The sequence below is a fragment of the Perca flavescens genome, chromosome 21 (genome assembly GCF_004354835.1).
Source record: "Perca flavescens isolate YP-PL-M2 chromosome 21, PFLA_1.0, whole genome shotgun sequence".
NCBI lineage: Eukaryota > Metazoa > Chordata > Actinopteri > Perciformes > Percidae > Perca > Perca flavescens.
Genome location: NC_041351.1, coordinates 6,578,768 through 6,601,543, shown reverse-complemented (window position 1 = coordinate 6,601,543; position 22,776 = coordinate 6,578,768). Strand labels below are relative to the sequence as shown.

Below are 22,776 nucleotides of genomic sequence, written 5' to 3'. Positions count from 1 at the left end.
AGTCAGATTACACTGTCTTGAGAGCTGAAGCTATTAAGTTTATCAGCAAAAAAAATAATTTGTATGTTTTTTTTTTTTATCTAAAATTCACTGTTTCAGACTTTAAAAATGTGAATATTTGCTGGTGTTATTCTTCTTCTATGATAGCGAATTGAATAATTCTGGGTTTTGGACTGTTGGGCAGACAAAACAAGACACTCAAACTGGGAAATTGTCATGAGCATGTTTCACAATTAATTGTGTAATTGAGAGACGCTTCTGGTGGAGCGGCATGTCCACTCGCTAAACCCCGTTAATCACCACAAGTTTTGATTGAATTTTAAACCAGTTTGCTGTCTCTTTCTCATTGATCAGACACCATGCCTCTCTGTACTCCATATGCCTGATATAGAAGATAAGATAATAATGTTAAAGGAAACGGTAACAGTAAAGGTAATGCTGTGATATTGTCACACCAAGCACAGACACACAGACTTTTAAAAGGGAGCTGTTGTTTGAATAGAGGAGACATTGCTTTTAAATAAGTTTTATGTTTAAATATTTTGAATAAAATGTCCACACTCTTTATATATGTTTATTCATGTAACTTTAACTGTATCACTTGCAGAAAGCTTAAAGGTTTGATTATTTCAAAGCTCTATCAGACGCTATGCGGCCACACCCCCTAGCGTTTGGATCACCTATCGGCGATCTCGAGTACCCACGATTGGACGATATGAAAATGACCCGTAAGACTGGCTCTCACAGGCCTGCAGTGTGATGCACTGGCCATCCTGTTATTATTGGCACGGCAGTTGGTGTTGACCCACTGGAAATCGGTCAAGCTGCCATCACATCAAGTGGGTAGAAAGTGTTATGGCACATCTCAAGTTCGAAAATCTTAGATACTCTACAAGGGGCTCTGTGCAAACATTCTTTAGAATCTGGGAGCCCTTCCTCTCTTACTTTGAACAAACAATTGTACCCAAGCAGAAAGCATAGATTCCCTGAGCAACCCAACCCCCCAACCCCTATTGTTTTCCCCCCTCCTTCCTCCACAGCGCTGCGGAGGAGGGTCTGGCTAGGCAACCAATCACAATGGCCTTGGGTGGTGCTAAGCGCCGGACGGAGCTCCAGTACCGTTGCAAAATACAGTCCCTCCAGAAAAACGCGATTATGCGATCGCATAACTCAATGCATAATCAGCCAAAGTCCGCATATTTATGCGGGGGCCGTATTTTTTCAAATACGCCGCACTTTCGCCGCATAAATTGCTGATTTTCATGCCAAATATGCAGGGCTTGCATGATTTCATAATCCCCGCATTTTCGCTGCAAAAAAGTCACATATATCTTAGTAGAAAGTTGAAAAATGTTGCGTTTACTTCACACAAGAGCAGCCATTCTCCCCTGTTGCCATGGGAACGTTATGAAGTCATGTAATTACGCGACGTGAACATCATCGAAATGGGGGAAATCACTTTTTTTTTCTCTTTTTCATCAAACCTTCCTGCAATTTTTGTAAGTTCCCGCAATTTCATAGCATAAAATTCCATAAATATCCCGCATATTCCATCGCATTTTTTAAGAAAACGTGCCGCATAATCAAGGATTTTTGCCCGCAACAATCACAAAAAAACTCTGCATTTTTCTGGAAAGACTTAAAATAGCTTTGGGAAATAGTTTGGCCTGTTTAGTGTTGCCTTCAGGTGTTCTGCTTGTTGTAAACACAAGTGCTTTGTTTTTTAACAAAATACACAAGGATCAAACTTTATTCTTAATCGTCACATACACACAGTACAGTGTAGTGAAATTCTATTACTGCATTTAATTTAAAGTATTAGGAGCAGTGGACATGGACTTGGGGTTCAGTGTCTTGCTCAGGGACACTTTGGGACACAAGCCACCCTCAAGGATATAAAGCTGCTAAAAAGTGTATTTTTTGTTCACTTTATGAATGACCATAATGCATACATTTATGGTTTTAATTATTTTGTTGTGACAGACATATAAATAGGCTTTTCACAACATGTGTACGTTCAAAAGTAGTTTTAGTTGTGCAACAGAAAACTCAGATTGGACAGATAGTCTAGCTAGCTGTCTGGATTTACCCTGCAGAGGTCTGAGGAGCAGTTAACCATAGTCCTCACAAATCCACCGGAGGTTAGAACACCAACACAAAGAAAGTGGAAGGTACAGGACATCCAGCCATATTTCCAGCGGCAACGGACCAATCCCAGAAGTGGCACGTCGTGGATATAGACTAATTTGTATGTAATCTAGTGTATTTTCACTGTGGTGTTAATTACTGTGATGAGTCAGTAAGTCTGTTAAAAAATTAAACACAAAGGCCGGGTTGGCTCAGTGGGTAGAGCAGGCGCACATATATTTAGAGGTTTATGCCTCGACGCAGAGGTACAGGGTTCAACTCCGACCTGTGATGATTTCCTGCATGTCTTCCCCCTCTCTCTTCCCTTTCTCACCTGTCCTGTCCATTTAAGGCGGAAAAGCCCCAAAAGACCCCAATCAAGTCAGTAATACCACACATATTAAAACCTGACTTAAATAAATCGGACTGGTACCTCCAAATATGGATACAGATACTGGGTCAGGAAGAGAAAACATGTCCGCGTGCAGCAGATTACATTCTAGGAATCACACACCAAGTTAAACTGGAGGCCAGAGGGGGAACTCTGGGACCTTTAACTGCTGCTACAACTGGCTAGTTCCTGGAAAACTTCTTACGGAATGCCACCTCTTGTTCAGGGTTAAGTAGCTTTAAGATGAGCAGCTGATCGGTGTGAATGTGTGTGTGTGTTTGTATACGTGCATGACTCAAAGAGTCTTGATCCATTAGCCCCTGGCTCCCTCCACTGTTGTCAAAGGAAGGCATTATGCTTTCCACCGCTAATCCCTGGTTCAATTCTATCTAATCCAGATATTGGGATAAAGAGCATGAGAATGTCCTTAGAGATGACTGATATTATTACTCTTGTGCTAATATAGACATTACAGGCCATATTCAAAACAACAGTTCTCTGCAGGCAAAGGAGTTTGTTTCAAGTCCTATTATAACAGAAGGTGATTCACACCCACAAAACCTTGTGTGCGGTGCTGGTGGCATCTCAGAACATAATAATAATTTAAATAAAATGTAACAGTTGTAAATATTTCTAAGATAAAATATACTTTATTGACTGACACTGGTTTTTGCGCAGTGGTCCTTGTGAGTCGCAAAAGGAACTGCACACAAATCAGAGATACTGACAGGTAATTGAAAAGCAAAAATGATAAATTAGTTCATAGCAGCAGTGACTTTTCAATTCAAAGCAAGTTGCACTGACTAAACACCTACTTCTAGTCTTTAAATAAATGGTGCCACATTGTATGTCATTGTAGAATTGCTTAATCTACAAGTGTAAAAACCCACTAATTTAAAATACACTCTGGTGTTAAGATTTACGAAGTGCTGCACCAACTTGACAACAGTGTTAATGGAACTATAAAAGCCATGACGAAATTATTTATGGCTCATTGAGAGGTTGAGATAAGAGGCGTAGCTACTTCTGCTAGACGTGGGGTCACCAAGGATGTGGCTCAACTTTTATGACGTGATATGAGCTGATGATGTGAAAGGGTGAACTCTGTCAAACCATTGTTAAACACATTTTCAGTCATGGGATAAACAGCTGCATTATATATATTAGAGCTGCAAAGATTAATCGATTAATAGTTTAGCTAGCTGTCTGGATTTACCCTGCAGAGATCTGAGGAGCAGTTATCCATAGTCCTCAGAAATCCACCAGAGTTTAAAATTCCAACAGAAATAAATGGACATACATGCATCAGGCAGAATTTCCTGCGGCACCGGAGCAATCTCGGAAGTGGAACGTCAAGGATATAGACTTGATATGTATGAACTCCCCTTTTTATTGTACCTGCTCTTAAAAAAAAAAAAAAAAAAAACACTTCCTGAACGTAGCAAAGTCTGAACACAGCAGACAACAGACAAAAGGCAAAAAAAAAAAAAAAAAAAAAAAAAAAAGCAGCGACCGGAAAATCAACAAGTAACATCAGTAGGCAATAATCGATCATGGTCTGTCACTGCATCGATGCAGAATCGTCTAGGTCCGTATCGGGATGCAGCGATGCAATGATTGATTTCAACACACCTTGTACACACACAAACTAACCAGTGACACTCCATTGATTGGTATGAAAAAGGTTGACTGCCACTGTGACCCGAGCAGGACTAACTGTGGTTTGATGGTAAGAGACTTGTCACTAATGGTGCGTGCTTTATCAGAGGGCTTCTCTCTATCACACCGACTGCTGCTACAAGTGGCACTAGCCTCAGTGCTGTTGTTTGTGTCTGTAGCAGAAACAATTTGTTGTTTATCACACCGGGACAGAGGGCCTATTGTTTGATAAGCAACTGAAATTAATTTGAAGTACCAGCAAATACATAAACAAAATTAATGTCCCACCTCGTTTGAAGAAACATGTAGATATTAGCGAGAAAACAGCTTTATTGACCTGAGGGTTAATCTCTTCTCTAAAACCAGGAATTGTCAGGCTGTGCGGCCGACATTTCGAAATTAAAGTCAAACTGAACCTTTTTTTTTTTTTTAAATAAGCTTGCATAGTGTTGGTTGTGTACCTTTTCTTTACAGCATTCCACATTTAGGAGGACCAAACATGCTGTAAAGGTTGTATTCCACCAGTAAAGTGGAAGTTAGCAACACACACACACACACACACACACACACACACACACACACACACACACACACACACACACACACACACACACACACACACACACACACACACCTCACATGTCCCTGCCAGATGCACCTTGATTCTCTTCCCTTCGTACAGCTTACAAATGTTAATTGGGATTGAAAAGCAGGGTTCACCTTTAATTGCATGCTCTGAAATACAGCCTTTATAATGTATCAAAAGAATAACTAGTGAATGCACGCTGATGTCTGGAGAAGTTCAGAATTAATTAAACATGAGTTGCTCTCTTTCTCCTCTGTTCCAGGCCAAAAAGATTGATGTCCCTGTGTTCTTCAGAAAGTGAGGAGAGAAAAAAAAGAAGAAAAAGAGGTGAATTCTTCAGCACAAAGCAGGCCGGTGTGAAATGTATTTCTACACCGGGAAGAAAGCGTTGTGTTCACACGTTTAGGATGCGTGTTGATGAGAGCGGAGCCAATTTTATTTTGTTCGTTTGTGAGCTGTAGTACTGACACCCTCAGCAGAAAGGGAACGGGGAATAAAGAGCATCTATGAAGGGCATCTTTTCATTGCTTTTTGTTTGGTAGAAGGACCAAAAGAACTGCATTAACACAAGTTATTTTCTTTATAATAATAGCTTGTTTCCAAGGATATATAGTTGGCATATTAGTAGCCTCGGATGTAATGTGTGCTGCATAACTGATCCAAGGTTTGGAAGGACTGTTCTGTTTGAAAACCACCCTGCACTTCTCCTCTCTCCATCAGATAAAAACATTCCAACCTAGTTCTGGGCTGAAGTTTTGGGGCCAAGTCCAAAAACTCCCCAAGTCACTTACACACATATCGCACACATCCATGAATTTCTGTTTTAACCTTATCAGTACATTTTGCAACGTTTAGCAGGCCTAAAGGTGAGAGAAGTGGGCTTGCGACCACAAGGTTGCCGTTCGATTCCCAGAGTAGCAAGATAAATCTGGCTGTGGAAACAGCACTTGCTGCTCAATGGCAAAAAGATCTGAGTCTTGTACTGTGCAGCTTTGAAGTGTGAATGTTGTCGCTGTCATGTCATATTAGGGTACTGTAATAGCTAGTTTCTAAATAGAGTGCTGCAGGGACGACTTATTTTGTAGGCCAACCGGGAAGTTAACATCGCCCTACTTCCCGCTACAAAAAGCCAATAAGATTTTTCTATTGGATTATTGCAGAAAATATGTTTCTAATTTTTTAATTCAGCAAGATAATCTTCACAAATGAACTTTTTTGAATAATTCTTTTTTTAGAAGCGTAAATGCAATCGCCAGAAATAATAGGCTAACGTAAGCCTATAAATGAACGACACCATGGTCCCATGACTTCAACATCACCACCACTAAGCTTTCAACTTGTACTACAGAAGATTTCCTCTTAGCGTGACCTGATCTAGTTAGTGGCCACAGTTCTATACAGTAAACAAGTATAAACACAACAAGGCTGTAAAGGCAGACTAGTGAGTAAATGGGATTCTGTGTTCCTTGTGATGGTGTTTGATATTCTAGACAAAAGTCTCATTTAGCCACTTGTTAGCAACCTTTTTTTAGACATGTAAAAGCTTCAAAATTCAAGAGTGAGGTATTAACTGACTGCTGTAGAACAACATGTGAAAATCTCTTAAGCTTGTGTTAACCACAGGCCTTATTTCAGGCTTCAAACCAAAAAAACATTCAAAAAACCCATTGACTTCAACCGGAAGTGCAAACATGCTAACTCCTTACTAGGGTTGGGTACCGAGACCCGGTGCTAATACGGCACCGGTGCCTTAACGACCGGTATCTACGGAACCGAATAGCAATGTGGATTTCAGTGCCTCATTTCGGTGCCACTTAAATGCCTGCGCTGCCCTCTGATGCTCCGAAAACGGACGTTACAGGCAACAGAAACATCGCTGCATGTGAAGCTAGTTAACACTACACTTGGCAGCAGGTAACGTTAGCCTACCGTTAGCTAGTAGCTGGATTAAACACAGTTAAATGCTGACAGCTAAACGGCGTGAGTGTGACTGTATTTCACTGGAGAGGATTCCAACAGCGGGACGTAACAGCGTGCAGCTGCCGGAAAAACAACACAGACGGTATGTTTACTTGAAATTCGCCTCGCCAGCCTCGTGGTGCATTCAGAGTTATTGTAAAATACCCTTTTCCATCAAATGGTTGTTTTTGTCATTTACCAGCAATTTTCTAGTGAAATAAGTTATTGTTGTAAATTATTATTACATTATTAATAAAACATTTATTTTTGACCATATGGCATTAGCAATAAACAAGTTGTTCTTAAATGTTTCTGACTGTCGTTTTGTGCTCATATATATATATATATATATATATATATATATATATATATATATATATATATATATATATATATTTCAGGCACCATTTAGGCACTGGCACTGTTTTAAAAGTATAATTTTAGCCCCGGTATCAGAAAAAAATCAGAATGTGTAAACATCCCAGTCGACTTACAACAACGAAACTGGGCATTAATGCGGAACTGCCTAAAAACCAAACCAAATGTTTTAGCCAATGTCTGTTGCTAAAGGTAATTCAACACACATTGATTAACATAGTGTTATGTGGTCAAAGCAGAATGATCAAAAGTGCAGTAATCGACCATCTTGAGTTGTCGATATCTGAACGCTGACTTGCAAACATAGAAACCTTTTCCCATCTCTACCCTCCATTCCATACGACGTGATTGTAACAAGGGCTGCAACAACAAATCGATAAAATCGATAAAATTCGATTACTAAAAAAGTTGGCAACGAATTTAATTATCGATTCGTTGTGTCGCGCAACTATTAGGCAACCTAGTCACAGAGATAAAAAAAAATTGAGTTGATACGGAGAGATACCGGAGAGACCCGTAACGTTGTTCTGAAACACTCGGCGGAGGCAGAGAAATCAGTACGACCCAAGTCATCCAAGGTGTGGGAGCATTTCACACTAAATAAATCAAAAACGTGTTATTTGCAAGATACGCAAAAGCGACACGGCATGGCACGGGCGCACCACGGTGATGAGTCAGCACCTAAAACGTAAACATGTTGGAGTCCTTGATGAGGAGGAAGGGAGTTCAACAGCAGGGTAAAGTCACTACACTATCCTACTTCTGTTCCGTTCTGAAGTGAGGAACGTACCGTCCCTCCAGTAGCTCTTCTGGTGCTGCTGTTTACTCGTTATCCAGCTGACTAGCATGACAAGCTAGCGTTAGCTCGGTAATAACTGTAGTAAAGCAGGGGTGGTACAGTTTGCAAGACTAAAGACACGGTTTTATTCACTCGCCTTTTTTGGCCCATTAATTTTTCAATCTGTCATGTATATATTATGTGCTTTGTCCCATATCAGTTATTGTTGACAAATATATTAGTGTGTGGTGTATAAACGAACTTAACTTGCACTTACTACAATAATGGTAATAATTTAATGAATAAGTGTGTGTGTGTGTGTGTGTGTGTGTGTCTGTGTCTGTCTTGTCTGTATCTGCTATTTGGGTTACTTACCTTTACACAGCTATTAACTAAAACAACAAGTATGTATGTATTGAGTTGATGTAAATTAACGTTTTTTTTTTTCCGATTCATCGATTAATCGAAAAAATAATCGACAGATTAATTGATTATTAAAATAATCGTTAGTTGCAGCCCTAATTGTAACATGAAAAAAAAAAAAACAACAACAAAAAAACAGTGCTGCTCTCAGTGAATCTTCCCTGGACAAAATAAGAAAAAGGCCTAAAAATATTTCTAACCTTTTCATCTGAATCTAACCACATTAGCCCACCTATACGAAGGGTTGAGTGAGTATTTTTTCAAATCAAACATGATTTAGTCATTCACTCTGAGAATTCAGGCATGTTTGTGTGACGGTCCACCCGTTCTATCTGCAGTTTATCAGCTTTAAAACCAGTTCATCAAGACGGATGCAAATGACACAGCCTATGAGACAAAGATTGACAGATTAGCAAAACCTGATGACAGCTATGTAGTTTACTTTATTTGCTAATTCCTTCAGTGTGGCGACAGAACTGGAAACCAGTTACTTAGTTACATTCCCACCACTGGTCAGAGACACTGTTAGGTTGCATTATACTGTGCTGTAAAGCATTCTGGTTGTGTTGTTTACCCCCAGCACATTAAGTTACACAGCTAAAGCTACTCATCGAACTTCTGGATACTAATACTGTAAAACATTTTGGTTGGAGCCATAATAAGGCTATTGGTATTTATTCATTTCATTGTAAAAAAAACAAACAAGATGATTTGTATTTACTTTATTTTTTTCTATTTCATTTCTAAATTGTTAAATTAAATTTTCGACTCTGGAATCTGGAGAAATAACTTCAAATAATTACTAGAATACAGCAACCACCACTCCAAGTGTAACCTTAAAGGAACATGCCGACTTATTGGGAATTTAGCTTATTCACTGTAACCCCCAGAGTTAGACAAGTCCATACATACCCTTCTCATCTCTGTGCGTGCTGTAACGCTGTCTGACGGTTCCAGCATTAGCTTAGCCTAGCACAGATCCTGCAGGTAACTGGTTCCAACTAGCCTACTGCTCCCAATTGTGACAAAAGTGACAAAATAACGCCAACATGTTCCTATTTACATGTTGTGATTTGTATAGTCACAGCGTGTACAAAAAACAACGTAACATGAGACACAGCCGTCTTCTAACAGTAAACAAACCGGGAACTATATTCTCAGACAGGCTTGCTGCGAGCATATCACTCCGCCCAAGTACTATATACTTCCGCCTGAGAATATAGTTCCTGGTTTGTTTACAGTTATAGTACGGAACCATTCACCTGCATGTTCTGTGATGGCCTGATGCCGCTGGAGCTGTCAGACAGCGTTACAGCACGCACTGGCTTTTTCACATTATCCCCTCCCCCCTCTAGTCTGCACGTCCCCTTTCCCATTTCAGTTAATTCAAATGTCACAGTCGCACACCAATTTTGAAAGAAAATGAAGATTGATAATTTGGCTGAGAAACTGCATTTTGATTCAATTATTCGAATCTTTAACTTTAAGGGGGTCAGCCCAGTCCACAAGACACCTGTTAAGACTACTACATGTTTTTCTTTTACAGCTGCAGGCGTGTTCTAGTGCACAGCAGATCACCTGTCAGCTTAGATGTGCCAATTTCTTATTACACCGAAACATACTTTTATGTTAAACTTGTTCACTTCTTTAACAGGGTTTTTCGTGTCTTTTGCAGGATAAGAGAGTAGCTTATATGATGTAACCTCAGTAGAAGACGGTGGGATTAGACCCTTAAGCTCCTGTCGAGGACCCTTGTTAAAATTCACACCATGACAGCAGACGTGGGGTCAGTGCTCCTGACTCCCAAGGGTGGCCTGAGCAATTAGTGGTTAATTAATGGAACAGGGCCGGGCCTGGTTGTTGAAGTGGTCTGCATGCTTTCTGATCTTGGATGGAATGGAGGTAGAGAGGAGGCGGGGGCGAGGTGTTTGTACCCCAGGGTCGCGAGTAGTGAAAGGCAAAGAGATCATGTTTCATGCTACGTCCCTGCTCGTTTTCTCGCTGGGCTAATTGCTGTCAAGGGATTATTAATAGGCGCTAATAGCTAAAATGTCTGTAAAATAAAGTTTAAGTATGCACAAACACAGACGTCTGCATGAACTAAACTGTTAAACCTAAATGTGTATACACAAATGGTGATGTCAGGTAAAAGGACAAGAACACAAACTCAGAAACTGCATGTATTTATTATGGTGGGAGCGATACCACTTGACTCAGCAGCTTTAATCCCACCTGAAGCAGGAAACTGCTCCAGAAAACTAGCACAACATGAATCTCAGGTTTCAAACCGTTTGAACTTTCACCTACTTTGACACCGAGCTTTCATGCTATGATCAGCAGGGGCTCGGTTTGTCTCATGTATCCCAAATATAGATGTCGAACCAGTAAAACAATAGTTCCTTTAAATGTTGACACGTTCTTTCGCTTGGCATGTAAGAGCAGGGCATTTGTATCCCTGTCTATCTATAAGCCTTTATATAGTACACACGCTAAATCCCTCAATGTTGCCCTGCTGAAAATGGGAACACGGTGTCCTACCCTGACTCTGCTGGTAACACTAGGTTTCTTATTCTGATTGCCTGTACGGTGTGGGTGTTTGGGTGTGCATTTAGACACATCTGCACCAGCCAAGGACACATGGGACATACTGGGTAGACAGGGCCACATGGCCCACTAGCGCAATTTCTGTATGTTATGTCGCTTTTCTCTTTTTCTTTCGCCAACAATCACACTGTGTTATCTGTCATTTTCACCAATTTTCTTTCCACGTCTACTGTTTTTGTATTTTGTGTCACCACTTCTCTGGCTGTCTTCGCCTCGCTCTTTGGCTCTTACAAACTGTCAGGTTGTCTGCGTGTTACGTTCACAACTAATGATGATAATGACGATGATAAGGCTTGTAAAACAAAACCCCTGGGAATGCAGAACCTCTTTGACACTTGTAACACTGTTACTTCTGCACCCTGATTAACATCACGCCAAAATTGCTTCATTGCAGCACCTGAGGGATTACTACCTTTAGATAGTGGTGGCCTAAAGGGCAAAGAAGCGAGCTTGTGACCGGGAGGTCTTGGGTTAGTGTGACAGGTCATCATTGCAAACGAGAATTTGTTCTCAATTGACTTACCTGGATAAATAAATGTTAAATAAATAAAAAAAAAACTAAACAGGTCTACCAAAGCAAAGAGCCTGTGTGAGCCAAAGTGACTGTTCTGTAGATAAACGACTACATAAAAATGCAGAAAGATGGAAAGCGACTACGAAAAGACGCAAAACTACCACAGAGAGGAACAAAATGACTACAGAGACACTAAACATCTGAGGAATTCTACAAAAAAAACAACAACAAAAAGACACAAAATGGTCACAAAAAAACAAACATTTTGGGTCTCTTTTGCTTTAGTGATTGCTGTTTTATAGGAGCGGAGGGGGGTGTTACATGTCTGTGTCCAGAGGCTCATTGCCTCATAATCCATCCACAAAAACAACAAAGCCCCAGAGGCAGACAGAGAGACGAAGACGCTGAAACAGGAACGCAAATACAGAAGAGTCTGAAGAAGTCAGTTGGATATGCAACGTAAGATTTACAAACAGAACTGAGTTGCCCAGTGACACCACAGTGTTTTCGACACCGGGAGAACCACTGGCTTAGTTAGAGGTCAGCTGCCTTGCTCAGTGGCACCTCAACGGTCATCAGCAGTAGTTGTTTAAGGGTAATAGCCAGTGGCACAGCGAGGCAGAGCTGAATGGCGCCTGGCACTGGTACTGGTGAGCAGTCGAAGACATAAATTTACACACGCTAACTCCCTAACGATGCTACCAGCCTCTCCTTCTTCCCTGCCAGCATTACAAAGTCGCTCATTCTTCTTACGTTGTATTGTCCCATTACAGAAGACAACATGTAAATGTGTCATTACAGGCTGATATAAATACAACCGATGTTTTGTGCGCAGCATTTGTGCCTTTTTTTTTGTATCTCCATTTCTTTGTGCATCCTTTAAGGTTGCGTATAGAAAAGACAAAGGCTGAAACTGACTAGTATAATCACTAATCAGTCAAGCAATGTGTTGTTGTTTTTTTACTTGTTTTACCTTTAAAATGTTTCCAGAGCACAAGGTGACATCTTAATATACCCAAAAATGACGATGATATCAAGCAGAAAAAAAGAACATTTACGCATGTGAAAAGCTGGATAAATGACTAGTGATCAATCGTTTTGAAAATTGCTGCCTGTTAACGCTGTCAAGTCAAGCTTGATTTACTTTCAAAGGGTTATATACATACAGACAAACAGGCAGTGGGAGAAATACCTGCATTACATTCAGTGACTGGTTTGTGCAACGGTAGGGGCTAAATGCGGCAATGTATACTTCTACAAGACCTTCGTACATGGGAACGCTAAAAAAAAAACCTGCTTATAGGCGATGTGAGCCAAAGCCAAAGATTAAAGTACATCTATAGATAATGTTAACTTTCAATGCACCAGGCAGGGAGCAAAAAGGGAAATGAAAAAAAAGAGCAAAACAATCTCCTATTTCTCTCTCTCTATCTCTCTCATTCTCCTCTTCCCACCCTCCTTTGGCAAGGACAAGCTAAGGTGCTGCCAAGAATGTGACTAAGCTTGGAAAACAAATCCAGCTCACTTCTGTTTTTTTCACTGCTTCTCTTTTCCTCCACTTGCAGTTTCGCTGCTGGATCTTCTTAAGGTGGTCCTATGAATGCTGCAGAGCCCAACAACTCTAAAGACTGACGTTTTGTAGATCATTGCCCGGTGTGTATACAACCTCAGCTAACGCCATACTCTTTCCACCCAACTCCCCCAAACACACATTCAGCTGTTTCTTCTGCTTCGCATTTCCTCGTCAGCCCACCTTAAGAAAAAAAACTGCACTCTGTGTGAAACTGTTGGACACTTATGTGTGCTTTTCCTGATTGTTTTCCCGGAGATGTCCACTTCCCCACACTTGTTAATTTCCTCACAGCTTATGGTGTCTCATTGTAACAAGACATCACAGATGAACAGAGAGATTTTCAGATGATTGCTGATTGCTTTGGAGGACAAAGAGTTACAAGGCATTTAAGGGTATTTAATAAGGAGGGGTTTGTACAGTTTCAACATGTAGACAGTCGCTGTCATAACATTACCTTAGCCTCAATACTAGCTTTGAAAAATAAATAAGAGAAAGCTAAGTGTTGATTTAAGATGAAGATTTATTTATTATTTTATTTAAAGGTAAGTTTCCTAACCCGTATGCACTAGCACACACACACACACATGCAAGTTATGTTGCTTTGTGGGTGCAATTTTAGGAGGCAGCAGCAATGCCAAATTTCAATCTGAGAAAGGTGTTTTGGTATGTCCTGTTTACATCCCTTCATCTCTGGAGGTTTACCCGACAAGAACTATATCTGCTTTAAAATAGAAAGACTTCAGAAATATATATGTGCACAACTTTTTCCATGTTATATTGCTTTCCTGACATGTTTCCTTTACTTTATTCCTGATTATGTTTTGTTTATCTTACATCAGTTGTGTAACATACATACAAACTTCAAGCTCACTTTAAGTACAAGTGAACATGGATTTTTGTTATTTATTTACAAGTGAGTTTGATCCATGCTTGGAAACAGATTCATAGATTTTTTTTATATCCCAAATTGGTTGTGAAACTGCATGTGCACGTGTGCGCACATGCAGTTTTGCACTATACAACCCTGGCAGTGAGAATTGTCTGTGTGTTTCAGTGTGTGTGTGTGTGTGTTGCACGCTCAGTTTCTTGGAGTTTACAAACAGGGCTGGGATCCAGGCACCAGCCTCAGCTCAAATAAAACAAACCAGACTTGCATCAGGCGTATACACAAGGGCACAACTTTTTTTTTTATAGAAATAATTATGTTTAAAGAAAAAATAGCAAAGCCTCAACAAACTGGGACGGGTTTATGTTTGAGGGGGAAGCCAGTGGGAGAGAAACATAAAGATGCTGCCCACAGTTTGTCTGGTTTCTTTACTAAAGCTCTATAGGTTTCTGTCTCCAGGTCTATAAAAGCTGTTGATTGTAGACTTTAGCTATTCAACTATGAAAGTGGGGACATGGCAGAGGGGTGTGGCTGTAGGTGGAGGTCCTTGCAGCCCACAGGAGGGTCCACGAGGTTTATATGCCTGATTATCAGGCCAGTAAGCATGTCCTGGTTCTTGTGCATAGGCACACATAGAACCAATGACAAGAGAAAGAAAGCTCTGACCTTTCTACTTCATGTTGTTTAACTTGTTCTCAGTATGGGGCCACATGACCAGCTGCCTGGCCTAGATAAAGCAGGTCCAGGCTCTGCGAGACACCATGTGTGTCCAAGCCAGCAGAACCTCAGCAAGTGCCTGCCACACACATGCATAGTAATGCTGACTGGCCTCCCGTCGATCCAGCAAATAGCTCGCCCTAACGAGGAGTGAGCTGTGTGTCAGTTATTCTGGTGTGTCCCAGTTTAAGAGGACAGATATACAGATGTATAAACACCACATCGGCTCTTTCTTCTCTTTTCTTTTTAATCTCAACCAGAGTGGCTGGTTTGACCCAAGGCTCTGGTAGAGGCATCGCGGGTGTCTATTAGTTTTTTTTCACACTATTGCACGAATGATTGCAATAACTTTAACGTTTTTTTAAATCTCAGCAACTTCTTACACATTTATTCTCTGCTTTATTTTACAATGTTTAACTTAACTTCCAGTGACATTTCATATTTTCATATTGCACTTAAAACATGAGTTTAACCTTACTGTATTATTGCAAAGTAGCCTGAAAACAACAGACAAACGAGTGCATTTGGTACGTCAAGCTCTGCATGTCCGTGTCCTGGATTATTATATTATATACATGTGCATATATTTAAATCACAATTATAGTAAGCAACAGTGAGTTGGGGTGCTGCGGGTGGTGGTGTTGCTGAATAAATAAGAACAACGTTGATTTACACATCACACAACTATTTGTGAGGGTGTCCAAACACGTAACTATGTGACCACTAGCACAATTGTGGTTTAGTGCACATCATTTTTGAAAACCACAACTATTTAGCGACAGTCAGTAACAGTTGAAAATAGGGGAAAGGTTGTGCGACTTTGGCTACATTGAACGCGGAACGTATGCGGACAGTTAGCGGAGCGTATGTGCCGCGGAATGTATGTTTTAACTGGCTACACCTGCTGCGCACACACGGTGTAGGACGGTGTGAGTCACAGGCGAGACAGAGAGCTTTTGCTTTGGGATTGTTGCTGTTTTTCAGTTTTCTTTGGAGCTGGCACAGTGCTGTGAAAACCTCACGTTTACTGTCAGCTGTTATCGGAGGACGCAGGCGAGGGAAACAAGAAATAAAAATGTATATCGGTAGTTTAATTTAAAAGAAATAATGACTTTATGATCCATTTCTGTGTAAAAGGGCCGCAGACACACCTCGTGTAAAAAAATATAAATAGAAGACTGTCCTAATTTTACGCCTGTAGAGCACACGGAGCATAAGCACCACTACGCACTGCATCCGTTTTTGTTTTGTTTTTTTGTGGAATATATAGCATAATTATATAATTTTGTCATTCTTTCAGGGGGGGCCCCCAAAACAATGGTAAGGGAAACACTTCATATGTGCACAAAGCTACACACACAAACACTATATCCCATTTCACCTTTCTCCACCCCCTCAAGCCATTCCATTCATCTCCACGTCTCAGCCACCTCTGTAATGAGCAATAAAACGCATACTGTAAAGAGCCCACGGAGCCATAACTACACCCCCCTCACACTTCAATCTCCATCTTTTCCTGACTGGATACAGCAGAATCTATGAAAGACGAGAAGGTGGTAAAGGAGGAGGAGAACTTAGCGGGGCCCAAAAGGTGGAGCAAACAGGCTGGAAGTTGATTTTCTTGGCAGAGATTCTGGTTGGGGTACCGAGGGCCATGGGCCCCCCGACTCTCACAGGCTTCCACCCGAGTGCCTGTGTGGTCCTGGATGTGATTAGCGCCAAGCCCTCGACATACACAACGGACACACACAAGGTACCGGTACCGCTGCCCATATGTGAACACATCCAAAAGTACAAACACACTTCTCACTGTACCTAAATACCCTTATTGTCAGAACAATGTCAGAGTACATGAAGAGGACGAGCAGTTGACAGTTTTTTGATTCATAAACACAAGATGTGATAAGAAACAGAACAAAATGGTTAGGTGTGAGGAAAGAGAAGATGACGAGGAAGAAGCAGGGGGAACGTGGCGAGCGCCAAGGCTGTCAAAAGTTTGAGTTTTCATTGCAAACATCCCCGAGGAATAAAACTAAAAGTTACTCAATCATTTAAACTTTCAGGCTTTCTCCTTGTTTTACTTGCATGGATGTTCCACATACACACACATGTACAAAGATAGAGGACATACTGATCCAGTCCTAAGGCAACAGACACAGTACTGTATGTACAAGAGGGAGATGTTTTTCTCTGTGTGTATGAGTTCACCTGGAGTTTGCCGCCAGTGCGTTTGCCTAAACTGGAGGAAAATTGTGTCCATGTGGCAGTCTATACTTAACATGTTGTGCATGTGAGTGTGGCAGTAATTTAAGAAGAAACTGAACAATATTGCATGTCAAGAGGAATTTTCCTTCTGCTTAAACATGTCTTTGAAACTTAGCGAGTCTTCGTCAGTATTACAGTTTAGTGCAACGGTGGAGGAGTGAAAGGAGCAGCATGTGTGTTCTGACATGCCCTACCTGTCTTACTGTACAAACGTACATTTAGTTTATAAATTCAACACATCGTACAGTAAAAGTGAGACAGAGAAAATCCAGGTCTTGACCACTACAACAGCACTTTTTCATGCATATATTATTTTCAGAATTTTACGTGCAGCCACGGGCCACAAATGACAAAATGAAATAAAGTACATGTGGCAAAGATTGAAAAACTGAGCAGCACTGCATCCTCAGACGTTGGGAGGAGGGGGCGAAGGGCTGTCAGCAGCCCGTCACCGCCACCTCCGCTTTGTGTTTCTGCCGTGGTGGGTTGGAATCAGCGTAATGATCGGGTCGACTCAATAAAATGAGTGTCGGAGCTATATGGCAGGGTTTGTGTGGTTGGTACAGTATTGAATGCATGTTTGTGTGATCACTCTATATCTTTATTAGATCATGTCGAATCCATGGGAATGTGCATACTGTACATTGTGCTGTATGTAGATAATAATATATTTTCAAATCATTATTTTTATAGCACTTATCAGAACAAAGTTACAAAGTGCTTCACAGAGCAAGCAAACACATAAAACAACAAAAAAACTCATAAAAACAGGGCAATAAAAGAATAAAGGTTAACTAAAAATGGGAGAACTCCTGATCAGAATCAGACAAAATCAGATGTGTGTTTTAGGATTAGATTAAAAAATTAAGAGATTTAGATGGTGTAGCTCTGGTGTTGTAGGAAAACCACACTGCTCGTGTTCTAGATCCATACCAGACATGTTTTAAGACCTAACTAGGAGGTACCTCCTTGGGGTTGTATGCCTCGGCCAAACAGTCAAGTTGCAGTTTCCATCTATGTGCGTCCAGACTCATGTAATATACATTATGTAGTGAAGACTTTGAAGCAGTTTAATAAAAGGTATTAAGTGTATTTCTTTTTAGGGAAAAGTGGATGCAGCACAGAAGATCTAAACAATCATTTTACCACCTAAGATTAGTGTCACCAACTCAGGATCCAACCAAATGTCTCCCCTTCTGAGTTATGGCGCTGAATAGTTATACTGAATAGTTAACTGAATAGTTACAGTTATGGCGCTGAATAGTGCCAGAAAAGTGCTTTTTGCAAACACTTATGATGTCACACTGAAGTACACCTTTAACCTTTTGGATATAAAATGTCATAAGTGTATCATCTGTTTGAAATGTTGACATAATTAGAGTATGAATTATTGTGTTGTGGTCAAAAACACATTCACAAGAATGGGACGTACGGACAACCTGAAAACAGGATGCCTTCGATCCATGGCTCTCGCCACCACAGAGCTGTCAAAATACTCTACTGTGTATATTCCTTTTTGTTGTCTTTCTTTGTATATTCTATACTTTACTGAAAGGTCCAATCTCAGTGTACAATATGTGCACGGGAGGTTTCAAGCTTCCACATCAAACTTGTGGAAGTTGCACACTGCTGGACCGTGAATGGCCTCAAAGCTCATCGTGAAGTCACAAAGCCGTTTGTACGCCACGTGTTAAACTCAGATTTAAGGTGAGCACGGTGAAACTTTCCCCCTTCAGTGGAAGAATGTCAAATGAAAACAGCCATCTAGTGCCAAACTCTGCAAATACATCACTCTGCACAGTGAAACTCAAACATCCAAGGGAAGCAACAATATGCAAAACACATGTTTGAGTTTGAGAGGACTCTAACACAGAAGCAGGTTTGTTTTTCATAACTGTACTGAAGGTGGAGGCAGACGGACACTTGACTCTGTGTGGCTGTCAATTCAGCTTTTAACATGACATTTAACAGTCCACCAAGGCCTTTTCCCTTCATTTTATTTCTTTTCATGTTTTAAAATTCCAAAAACATTTTGTGGACTTTGAAGATTAAACAAGACAATTACAGTCTGTTACCTAGCAAACAGAGTAGTTGATGCACAACTATGATAAAGGTAATGATTGTTAATATTTATCTACACTAGATTAAACAAAAACAGATTCCTCTCTCATTATGATTTGCTTTTGCTTTCTACCGTCAGTTTCTTTCACAAATCCAGCTACATCAATACATGTGTCAATATCAATTATATATCACAATATGGCGTGTTAAAATCGTTTAACAGCTTGATAGCTTTTAATTACGGCCTGCTGTGAATTATTAAAATGAGACCATGCAACAAGAAATAATCCTACAAATTACAAATTGACAAGATAAGCAATGAAACAAACTTTTGGTTGATGTTCAGGGGTTTCACTAGCCTAGGAACCAGATGAATCTGCGAGCTGGTTTTATTGGCTCTGGCAGATAAGTCAGGTCCCCCCTCCCGTTTAGACAGATTTCCAACCGACCAGACTGTCGGCCAGGCCAATTACAACCACTCATCTCATATGGGGGCGGGTTTCAGACTGTGATTGACAACTTTCCAAGCTTTCATGCTTTATGCGCAACCTCTTGCCAGGGATACTATTAGTACGTTCCATTTGTACTCGGAAGTGGGATTTTCTGAGGTCAAAGTCGGAAACACGGCTCCTGACCTCAGACTTCCGAGCTCGAAACTTGGACAACCAAGCAGTACCCCGAGCTCAAACTCCAACATGGCTGCCCCGTATATCAACAGTTGTGGAAGCTGTAGTAACATACAGTTTATTAGCGCTTCTGTCTTATCTGTGTCTCACTAAATCCATCACACAGTTCACTCGGTTTGTACGCACAAAAAAACTGCGTAATCCGTTGTTATCTACTGGTATTGCTAACAATGGCTAACCTGGCTAGACCCTACCCCACAATGAAAAATCCAACTTGTAAATGGAACGCATTCAACTCGGGTTGTGATGTCATTCCCAACTCCGGCTTCCGAGTTCCAAGGTAAAAGGAGCACACTATATGGCGAGCATGAACCTACCTTAGTAAAGAGGAGCGCCGTTGAGGCATTTTCCAAAACGTCAAAGATGTTTGTGATGTGCAAATTCTGACTTCTAGCTCATGCTACACCGATGCATGGTGTAGCATCACAGCTCGTGTTACACCATCACAGCTCATCTCTGAACGCTGAAGTCTGTCTAAATTTGTCCATTGCTCAGCGCTACGTCGAGTTTCGTTGCTCTGATTGGTTGTAGGTCTATCCAATCGCATCCAGAGGCATTTTGGGTTACCTACCACCGTTGATAACGCCCCTTGAACAAACATTAACTGAGAGGTTCAAGACTAGAGTAACAATGACTCCTCTGTACTTGTGCTACTGTTTCACTATGCTTTAGGATTCACCATTATCCTGTCATTGTTAGTTCAGCAAAGTTACATAGGTTTGCAAAATTTCAGCTGAAGAAAAAGTAATTCGATGTGGATTAATATGAAAAAGGAAACGTGCAGTAATGTAAAATCTTAAAACGGTCTGGAGAGAAACACTGGTATGACAAAATTGCGAATCAGGCAAATCTCAGGTTTGTATTTTAATTAACTTGTATGGTGGATTAAAAAAGCCTCTTGGACAATTGGAACATTATGTGTGCTTAGATAGATCTTGTCTGAGCAGTTAATGCCCTCGAGGGGCAAAGACAGCGCTGCGTATGTTCTGCTCGACGGGGACAAGAATGAGGTTGAACTATAGCGGGACAGTCCTGTTCGACCAGATGCAGAACAGCCGTTACAAAAACAGATTCTGGGTAGTGTGACGGAGGCTCGCAGGGCAACATCCACAGACCCATCTTTAAACATTTCTATCACACATACAATAAATTGCGCAGGCGCCAACACTCATTAAGCACAGCCTTGCCTACAGAAGCACGCCCACAAATACTTTATGGGGGACGCAAAGCACACGAAAAGGTCATGAGGGTTCAGTGCGCTTAAGTTCACTGTTCCACTGCAGGCTGTTTAAGGCCGCTGAAGAATCAAGTGCACCTAACACACATACAGACCCTGCATGCTCTTACCCACGGGCTCCTCTCAATCAAAGAGTCAAAAGAGGACGTAAGAAGAAGAGAAGGTAGAAGGGAGAAAAACAAATAAGGACGCGTGGCTGACTTCACACCATGATCTGTATACGTTTGATTTACAGCATAAATGGGTGCATGCAGGCATGCACACACAAACACACACACACACACACACACACATATACACAATGGGGGAAGGAATGCAATCTGTCTGGATGAACAAACTTTAAGGAAAAGTTGTTGAAACTTTTCAGTGTGGGTTCGAGGCTTATTAATAAGGGGTGAAGTTTGAATAAAAAAAAAACCTTGTCTCCAAAAAAATTAAATAAATAACAGCACACACAGGAACAAAAAAAAAAATCATCATTAAAAGTAATTTCTCAGGCAAAAACACAGACATTGGACATTTTATAAGATAAATGTATTTTTTTTATACTGGCCATGAAAAGATAAAATACAAAATCCACAGTCCTCAATCGTTGAAAAATTTGTTTCTGCCAAAAACGAGGGCTGTGGATTTTGTTCCCCATCTTACATTGGATAAAAAATAGGGATCTTTTAATAGACAGTATGAACAGGAAGAATTACAGCAAGCTAAATTATTCAATGTAGATATGGATATGTGAGTGTTGTAAGACTCCCATCCTTTAATTTATCTGGTTTTGTTGGTTTGTTAAGTCCAAATCTTTCTGGCAGAAATAGCAGCATCACTATGTCACACAAGACCAGGAAGAAAAACATTTAAAAACATGCCGTACATTACAATCATACCAAAAGCAAGATTCCCGAGTAAGCTTTACCCAAAGATAGCAATGCAGAATGTAGAGCTATGCTGGTGAGTGGAAATCGCCGACACACCACCCTCGTCTTAAACACAACTCTCTCTCTCTGTTGTAGCTGACCGGGAACCCTGCAGGCGGGTCTTCCACTTTTGGCGCTTCATTTGCACTCGCTATGGTGTGAGGAGCATGCCAATCTGCTTGTTGTGCTAACCTCAGCATATGTTGCTAACTGCATGCGGCTAAAGGTTTCCAGGCAGAACTTTCGCTTGTGGAATTTGGTTCCACATTAAGTGCATCACTATTACATACCGTGTGTTCTGTGTGCACCGCACCATGACCCCCGTACTTTGACAGTTTGGTATGAATACACAAACCGTAACAGCCATAGTAACTGGCTATTCAAGGCCACATAGTGCGTAATGGCAGATCCAGTGCCTAGTGCACCACAGCTTTCATAAGTCAAGTAGGACGCAGCCAACACCAGGGCCGACACAAAGACAAAACCTCAGCTCAAAAGTTTCCTTTGTTTCAATGAAACGGTTAACTCACATCTCTGGGAATAAAGTTCAAAAGAGGGCTATTATTCTTCACTATGTTACAAAGTGAGATAAATAGTGAATAAGCTCTGCCTTACCCCATTAAGCCCAGTGGTGGAACGCAGGGCTACTGGGAGTAGATTTGACTGTGGAGTTAACACAGCATCATAGACAGAGATACGATGATATGTTGCCATGGGACGCTACGCTACAGCAGTGCATGTGCGATTCGTTCTACTTAAGTTGAGCAGAGTTTCCTGCAAGGATCTCTGAAAGAAAGCTTTTTTTGCTGCTGAAGGACGGACAGCAGTGGGTGTAACACAGATCTGCCATGTAGGATTCATAGCACTGTGGTGAGGAGCTATATATGTATTACGTCCTGAGAGGCATGTGTACACAACATTTATGCACAGCCCAAAATGCATTTTCTATTTTAGCATCACATGATTTTCGGTGAAATTTCTTTACCTTTAGCAATGCACAGGCCTGAACGACTCTAAA

General features: G+C 40.9%; 1 long non-coding RNA gene across 1 annotated transcript in view; it reads right to left on the bottom strand.

Moving 5' to 3' along the window:
- Positions 1–22,776, bottom strand: part of LOC114548139 (uncharacterized) — a 109,472-nt gene that overhangs the window by 149 nt on the left and 86,547 nt on the right. The gene's annotated exons all lie outside the window — the stretch shown is intronic.